Here is a 6,801-nt window from a genome sequence, read left to right as displayed (position 1 = left end):
TTTTTCTACCTTCATAATAAAAAAATCTTTTTTTTTTTATGGCATTTTCGGAAGCCTCAAGCCCACCTGGAGTTGCACGAGCAAGGCCACGTCGGCGTCTCCTTCCGAAAGCGGCCGGGAGCCAGTTCCGAGTATGAGCGGCGTGTGCCTGCCTTTTGCACCCGTGGGGGGATAGAGGGGCCCCTGGGGAGCTTGTACATGCCGGCAGCTTCCTTGTGGGAGCTCCACAGCGCCCGCGGCGAGTCCCGTTGTGTCCAGCCGGCTGACAAGCACTTCCGGTCCGCGAAGGATGCATGTCAGCGGCGGTGTGCCCGCTCCGGGTGTGAGCGGCGTGTGCCTGCCTATGGCATCCTGGGGGGGATAGAGGAGCCATGGGGAAGCCGTGCCAGCCCGGTTGCAGCCGTGTACGAGCTCCTCAGCGCCAGCGTCGGAGTTTGAGGGCAAGAGCGGTAGGAGCGGCCAACTCATGCCGACCTCCTGGAACTCCCCGTCGGCTTCGCTCGCGGGTCGGTCCCGCTGATTTTTCTACCTTCATAATAAAAAAATCTTTTTTTTTTTATGGCATTTTCGGAAGCCTCAAGCCCACCTGGAGTTGCACGAGCAAGGCCACGTCGGCGTCTCCTTCCGAAAGCGGCCGGGAGCCAGCTCCGAGTATGAGCGGTGTGTGCCTGCCTTTTGCACCCGTGGGGGGATAGAGGGGCCCCTGGGGAGCTTGTACATGCCGGCAGCTTCCTTGTGGGAGCTCCACAGCGCCCGCGGCGAGTCCCGTTGTGTCCAGCCGGCTGACAAGCACTTCCGGTCCGCGAAGGATGCATGTCAGCGGCGGTGTGCCCGCTCCGGGTGTGAGCGGCGTGTGCCTGCCTATGGCATCCTGGGGGGGATAGAGGAGCCATGGGGAAGCCGTGCCAGCCCGGTTGCAGCCGTGTACGAGCTCCTCAGCGCCAGCGTCGGAGTTTGAGGGCAAGAGCGGTAGGAGCGGCCAACTCATGCCGACCTCCTGGAACTCCCCGTCGGCTTCGCTCGCGGGTCGGTCCCGCTGATTTTTCTACCTTCATAATAAAAAAATCTTTTTTTTTTTATGGCATTTTCGGAAGCCTCAAGCCCACCTGGAGTTGCACGAGCAAGGCCACGTCGGCGTCTCCTTCCGAAAGCGGCCGGGAGCCAGCTCCGAGTATGAGCGGTGTGTGCCTGCCTTTTGCACCCGTGGGGGAATAGAGGAGCCATGGGGAAGCTGTGCATGCCCAAGCTTCAAACTGTCACCATGTCAACAGACATGGTGACAGCGTCCCGATCGCAAAGCAGGATTCAAACAGGACCAATCAGAGTGGTCCCTGTGCCGGAAACGAGCTGTGATTGGTCAGTACTGACAGGCCAATCATAGCGCAGGAGCAGTGTTGCCTGCCTATTGCACCCGTGGGGGGAATAGAGGAGCCATGGGGAAGCTGTGCATGCCCAAGCTTCAAACTGTCACCATGTCAACAGACATGGTGACAGTGTCCCGATCGCAAAGCAGGATTCAAACAGGACCAATCAGAGTGGTCCCTGTGCCGGAAACGAGCTGTGATTGGTCAGTACTGACAGGCCAATCACAGCGCAGTAGCAGTGGTGCCTGCCTATTGCACCCGTGGGGGGGATAGAGGAGCCATGGGGAAGCTGTGCATGCCCAAGCTTCAAACTGTCACCATGTCAACAGACATGGTGACAGCGTCCCGATCACAAAGCAGGATTCAAACAGGACCAATCAGAGTGGTCCCTGTGCCGGAAACGAGCTGTGATTGGTCAGTACTGACAGGCCAATCACAGCGCAGGAGCAGTGGTTTGCCGGCATCTCCGTCTCTGACAAGCTCTTTCCTGTCAGAGAGCTTGTGAGAGACGGAGACAGGAATAAATACAGTGCGTAAGTTCAAAAAAACCAGCGATCTGCCGCTTTTCTGCCCTTTTGTGCCCACTAACCTGTTTTTAGTTAGTTAGGTAGCACAAGTTTTTCAGTATGGCCAAAAGAGTCTTTTCAGCCGAGGAAGCATCTGCAATGCTGTGTTCCGACACGGACAGCGCAAGTGAAGGTGAGGAGCAGTTCGTGCTTCCATCTTCCTCTGCATCTAGTGACTCTGAATCTGCACCCCCCAGTCGGCGTAGAAGAGCCGTAGTTCCTGATCTGCCTGAGCTGACCTGGGAAGCTGCAGAGAATTATACCCCCCAGGTGCCTGAGTTTACAGCCCGCTCAGGCATTCAAATTGAAATGACGGGTTTCAGCCCCATTGATTATTTTAACCTTTTTTTTTCAGACTCCCTTTTAGCGTTAATGGTCCAGCAGACCAACATCTATGCGGAACAATTTATCGCCCAGAACCCTGACTCTTATTATGGGAGAAGCCAAAATTGGACCCCCACAAACCTAGTGGAATTGCGGAAGTTTTGGGGCATATTTTTAAGTTTTGGCCTAATAAAAAAGCCTAGGATTAGAGACTATTGGTCCCTTGATATTTTATATAACACCCCCATTTACCGCACAGTAATGCCAAGGAAGCGCTTCGAAGCCATCCTGAAATTCCTTCATTATAATGATAATAGCCAGTGCCCACCCCCACAGGCCCCAAATTTTGATAGGCTATATAAAATACGACCATTGATTGCCCACTACTCCCAAATTTTTTCCCACGTTTATACCCCCCAGCAAAATATTTCGGTAGATGAATCCCTAGTCAGCTTCAAGGGTAGACTGCACTTCAGGCAGTATCTACCCAATAAAAGAGCCCGGTACGGCATAAAGCTCTACAAGCTGTGCGAAAGTGCCACCGGTTACACCTACTCCTTTAGGGTCTATGAGGGAAAAGACTCTCATATAGATCCCCCAGAATGCCCCCCTTTCCTTGGAATTAGTGGAAATATCGTATGGGATCTTATCCATCCTTTACTTGGGAAAGGCTATCATCTTTATCTGGACAACTTTTATAACAGTGTCCCCTTAGTAAAAGTTCTCTTGTCCAGATCCACCTTGGCATGCGGAACAATCCGCAAAAATAAGAAGGGCCTCCCCAAAACATTGCTGGGTCAGATCCTAAAATTAGGAGAGAGCAAAGCTTTCTGCTGCGACAATCTGCTCCTCCTAAAGTATAAGGATAAAAGGGACGTCCTTATACTGACCAGCATACACGACAGCAGATGCAGCCTAGTCCCTGTACGTGGATCCACTTCCCAAGTCCCAAAACCATATTGTGTACAGGAGTACAACAAGTATATGGGTGGCGTTGACCTGTCCGACCAGGTTATAAAACCATACAACGCCATGCGCAAGACCAGAGTATGGTATAAGAAGCTGTCTGTGCATCTTACACAGATGGCTTTATACAACGCCTTTGTCCTCTATAGATATGCCAGCAGTGGAGGTACGTTCCTGCAATTTCAGGAAAAGGTCATAAAGTCCCTGATGTTTGGTAACCAGGAAGGAGAGGGCAGTTCATCTGGCTCTTCCGTCAGTAGGATAATTCCCGGCCAGCATTTCCCCACAGAAATCCCCCCCACTGAAAAAAAAAAGAAGCCCCAAAAAAAATGCCGTGTGTGTGCCAAGCGAGGCATTCGTAAGGACACCACATACCATTGTGAGACATGTCCCACAAATCCCGGCCTGTGCATGAAACAATGTTTCAAAATTTATCATACCTCCTTGGATTTTTAATTTATTTATTCATTATTCACCTTTTCTGTCTCCCATACTGGCCATGACCAATTATTAATTTTTCTACTGACCAGCCCCATTTAAAATTTGATCATTTAAAAATTGTAAAAAAAACACCTAAAACAAAACTAAAAATTCTCACTATACCCCTAGATAATTTCCTCAATGGGTGTAGTTTCCGAAATGGGGTCACTTGTGGGGGGTTTCCACTGTTTTGTCCCCTCAGGGGCTTTGTAAATGTGACAAGGCCTCTCAAACCATTCCTGCTAAATGTGATCTCCCAAAGCCAAATGGCACTCCATCCCTTCTAAGCCCTGCCCTGTGTTCAAATATCCGTTTATTACCACATGTGGGGTATTGTTTTACTCGGGAGAAATTGCTTTACAAATTTTACGGTGCTTTTTCTCCTTCAGTCCTTGTGGAAATGAGAAAAAACTGGCTAAACCTAAATTTTCTTTGAATAAATGTTGATTTTAATTTTCACGGCCTACTTCCAATAAATTCTGTAAAAAACCTGTGCGGTCAAAATGCTCACCATACCCCTAGATAATTTCCTTGAGGTGTCTAGTTTCCCAGATGGGGTCACTTGTGGGGGGTTTCCACTGTTTTGTCCCCTCAGGGGCTTTGTAAATGTGACAAGGCCTCTCAAACCATTCCTGCTAAATGTGATCTCCCAAAGCCAAATGGCACTCCATCCCTTCTAAGCCCTGCCCTGTGTTCAAATATCCGTTTATTACCACATGTGGGGTATTGTTTTACTCGGGAGAAATTGCTTTACAAATTTTACGGTGCTTTTTCTCCTTCAGTCCTTGTGGAAATGAGAAAAAAATGGCTAAACCTAAATTTTCTTTGAATAAATGTTGATTTTAATTTTCACGGCCTACTTCCAATAAATTCTGTAAAAAACCTGTGCGGTCAAAATGCTCACCATACCCCTAGATAATTTCCTTGAGGTGTCTAGTTTCCCAGATGGGGTCACTTGTGGGGGGTTTCCACTGTTTTGTCCCCTCAGGGGCTTTGTAAATGTGACAAGGCCTCTCAAACCATTCCTGCTAAATGTGATCTCCCAAAGCCAAATGGCACTCCATCCCTTCTAAGCCCTGCCCTGTGTTCAAATATCCGTTTATTACCACATGTGGGGTATTGTTTTACTCGGGAGAAATTGCTTTACAAATTTTACGGTGCTTTTTCTCCTTCAGTCCTTGTGGAAATGAGAAAAAAATGGCTAAACCTAAATTTTCTTTGAATAAATGTTGATTTTAATTTTCACGGCCTACTTCCAATAAATTCTGTAAAAAACCTGTGCGGTCAAAATGCTCACCATACCCCTAGATAATTTCCTTGAGGTGTCTAGTTTCCCAGATGGGGTCACTTGTGGGGGGTTTCCACTGTTTTGTCCCCTCAGGGGCTTTGTAAATGTGACAAGGCCTCTCAAACCATTCCTGCTAAATGTGATCTCCCAAAGCCAAATGGCACTCCATCCCTTCTAAGCCCTGCCCTGTGTTCAAATATCCGTTTATTACCACATGTGGGGTATTGTTTTACTCGGGAGAAATTGCTTTACAAATTTTACGGTGCTTTTTCTCCTTCAGTCCTTGTGGAAATGAGAAAAAAATGGCTAAACCTAAATTTTCTTTGAATAAATGTTGATTTTAATTTTCACGGCCTACTTCCAATAAATTCTGTAAAAAACCTGTGCGGTCAAAATGCTCACCATACCCCTAGATAATTTCCTTGAGGTGTCTAGTTTCCCAGATGGGGTCACTTTTGGGTGATTTGTACTGTTTTGTCACTGCAAGAGCCCTTCTAACAAAATAAGGCCCCAAAATCCACTAGGTGTTCCTTTGCTTCTGAGGCCTGTGCTTCATTCCAGTAGCACGCTACGACCACATGTGGGATATTTCCTAAAACTGCAGAAACTGGGCAACAAATATTGAGTTGAATTTCTCTGCTAAAACCTTCTGTGTAATAAAAAAATAGTATTAAAAATTTATTTCTGCCAATAAATATGAAATTTGTAAATTCCACCTCTACTTTGCTTTAATTCCTGTGAAATGTGTAAAGGGTTAAGACATTTTCTAAATGCTGTTTTGAATACTTTGAGGGGTGAAGTTTTTAAAATGGGGTGACTTTTTGGGGGTTTCTAATATATAAGGCCCTCAAAGCCACTTCACAACTGAACTGGCCCCTGTAAAAATGGCCTTTTGGCATTTTCTTGAAAATGTGAGAAATTGCTGCTAAAGTTGTAAGCCTTGTGATGTCATAGAAAAATAAAAGGATGTTCAAAAAATGATGCCAATCTAAAGTAGACATATGGGTGATGTTAATTAGCAACCATTTTGTGTGGTATAACTGCCTGTCTTACAAGCAGATACATTTAAATTGAGAAAAATGCTAATTTTTGCAATTTTTCTCTAATTTTCGGTGTTTTTCACAATTAAATATAGAACATATCGAGCAAATTTTGCTAGTAACTTAAAGTGCAATGTGTCACGAGAAAACAATCTCAGAATCGCTTGGATAGGTGAAAGCATTCCAGAGTTATTACCACATAAAGTGAACATGTCAGATTTGAAAAATGAGGCTCTGTCAGGAAGGTCAAAAGTGGCTAGGGCGGGAAGGGGTTAACCTAGTTCGGTCCCCACCGTTACAGTCGGATGTCAGCTGTAAGATACAGCTGAGATCCGGTGATGATGGCACCGACTCAGCTTCTGAGCCGGTGCCAAACATTGTACGGCATTTTGCGGGAAGTCAATGCTTTCCAGGACGTACATATACGTCCAATGGCGGGAAGGGGTTAAAATTTGTAAGTCCTCTAAATTGCGGAAAATGTATTTTATTTTTTAAAAAGTGCTGCCAAAATTGAGTAAAGAGATGGAAATACATATTTAATTTTAAAAAATTGTACAGTATGTGTGTACATATGTGATATATTGCAGTTAAAAATAGGGAAAAATGTTAATTTTTACAAAATTTCTTCAATTTTTCGATTTTTTTATTAATTTTCACAAATTGTATCAGTCTACTTTTACCACTAAAATAAAGTACAACATGTTACGAAAAAACAATGTCAGAATTACTTGGATATTCAAAACTTTCGCAGAGTTATTCTCTATTAAAGAGGC

The sequence above is a fragment of the Rhinoderma darwinii genome, chromosome 3 (genome assembly GCF_050947455.1).
Source record: "Rhinoderma darwinii isolate aRhiDar2 chromosome 3, aRhiDar2.hap1, whole genome shotgun sequence".
NCBI classification, from domain to species: domain Eukaryota; kingdom Metazoa; phylum Chordata; class Amphibia; order Anura; family Rhinodermatidae; genus Rhinoderma; species Rhinoderma darwinii.
Note: the sequence above shows the minus strand (reverse complement) of the source record.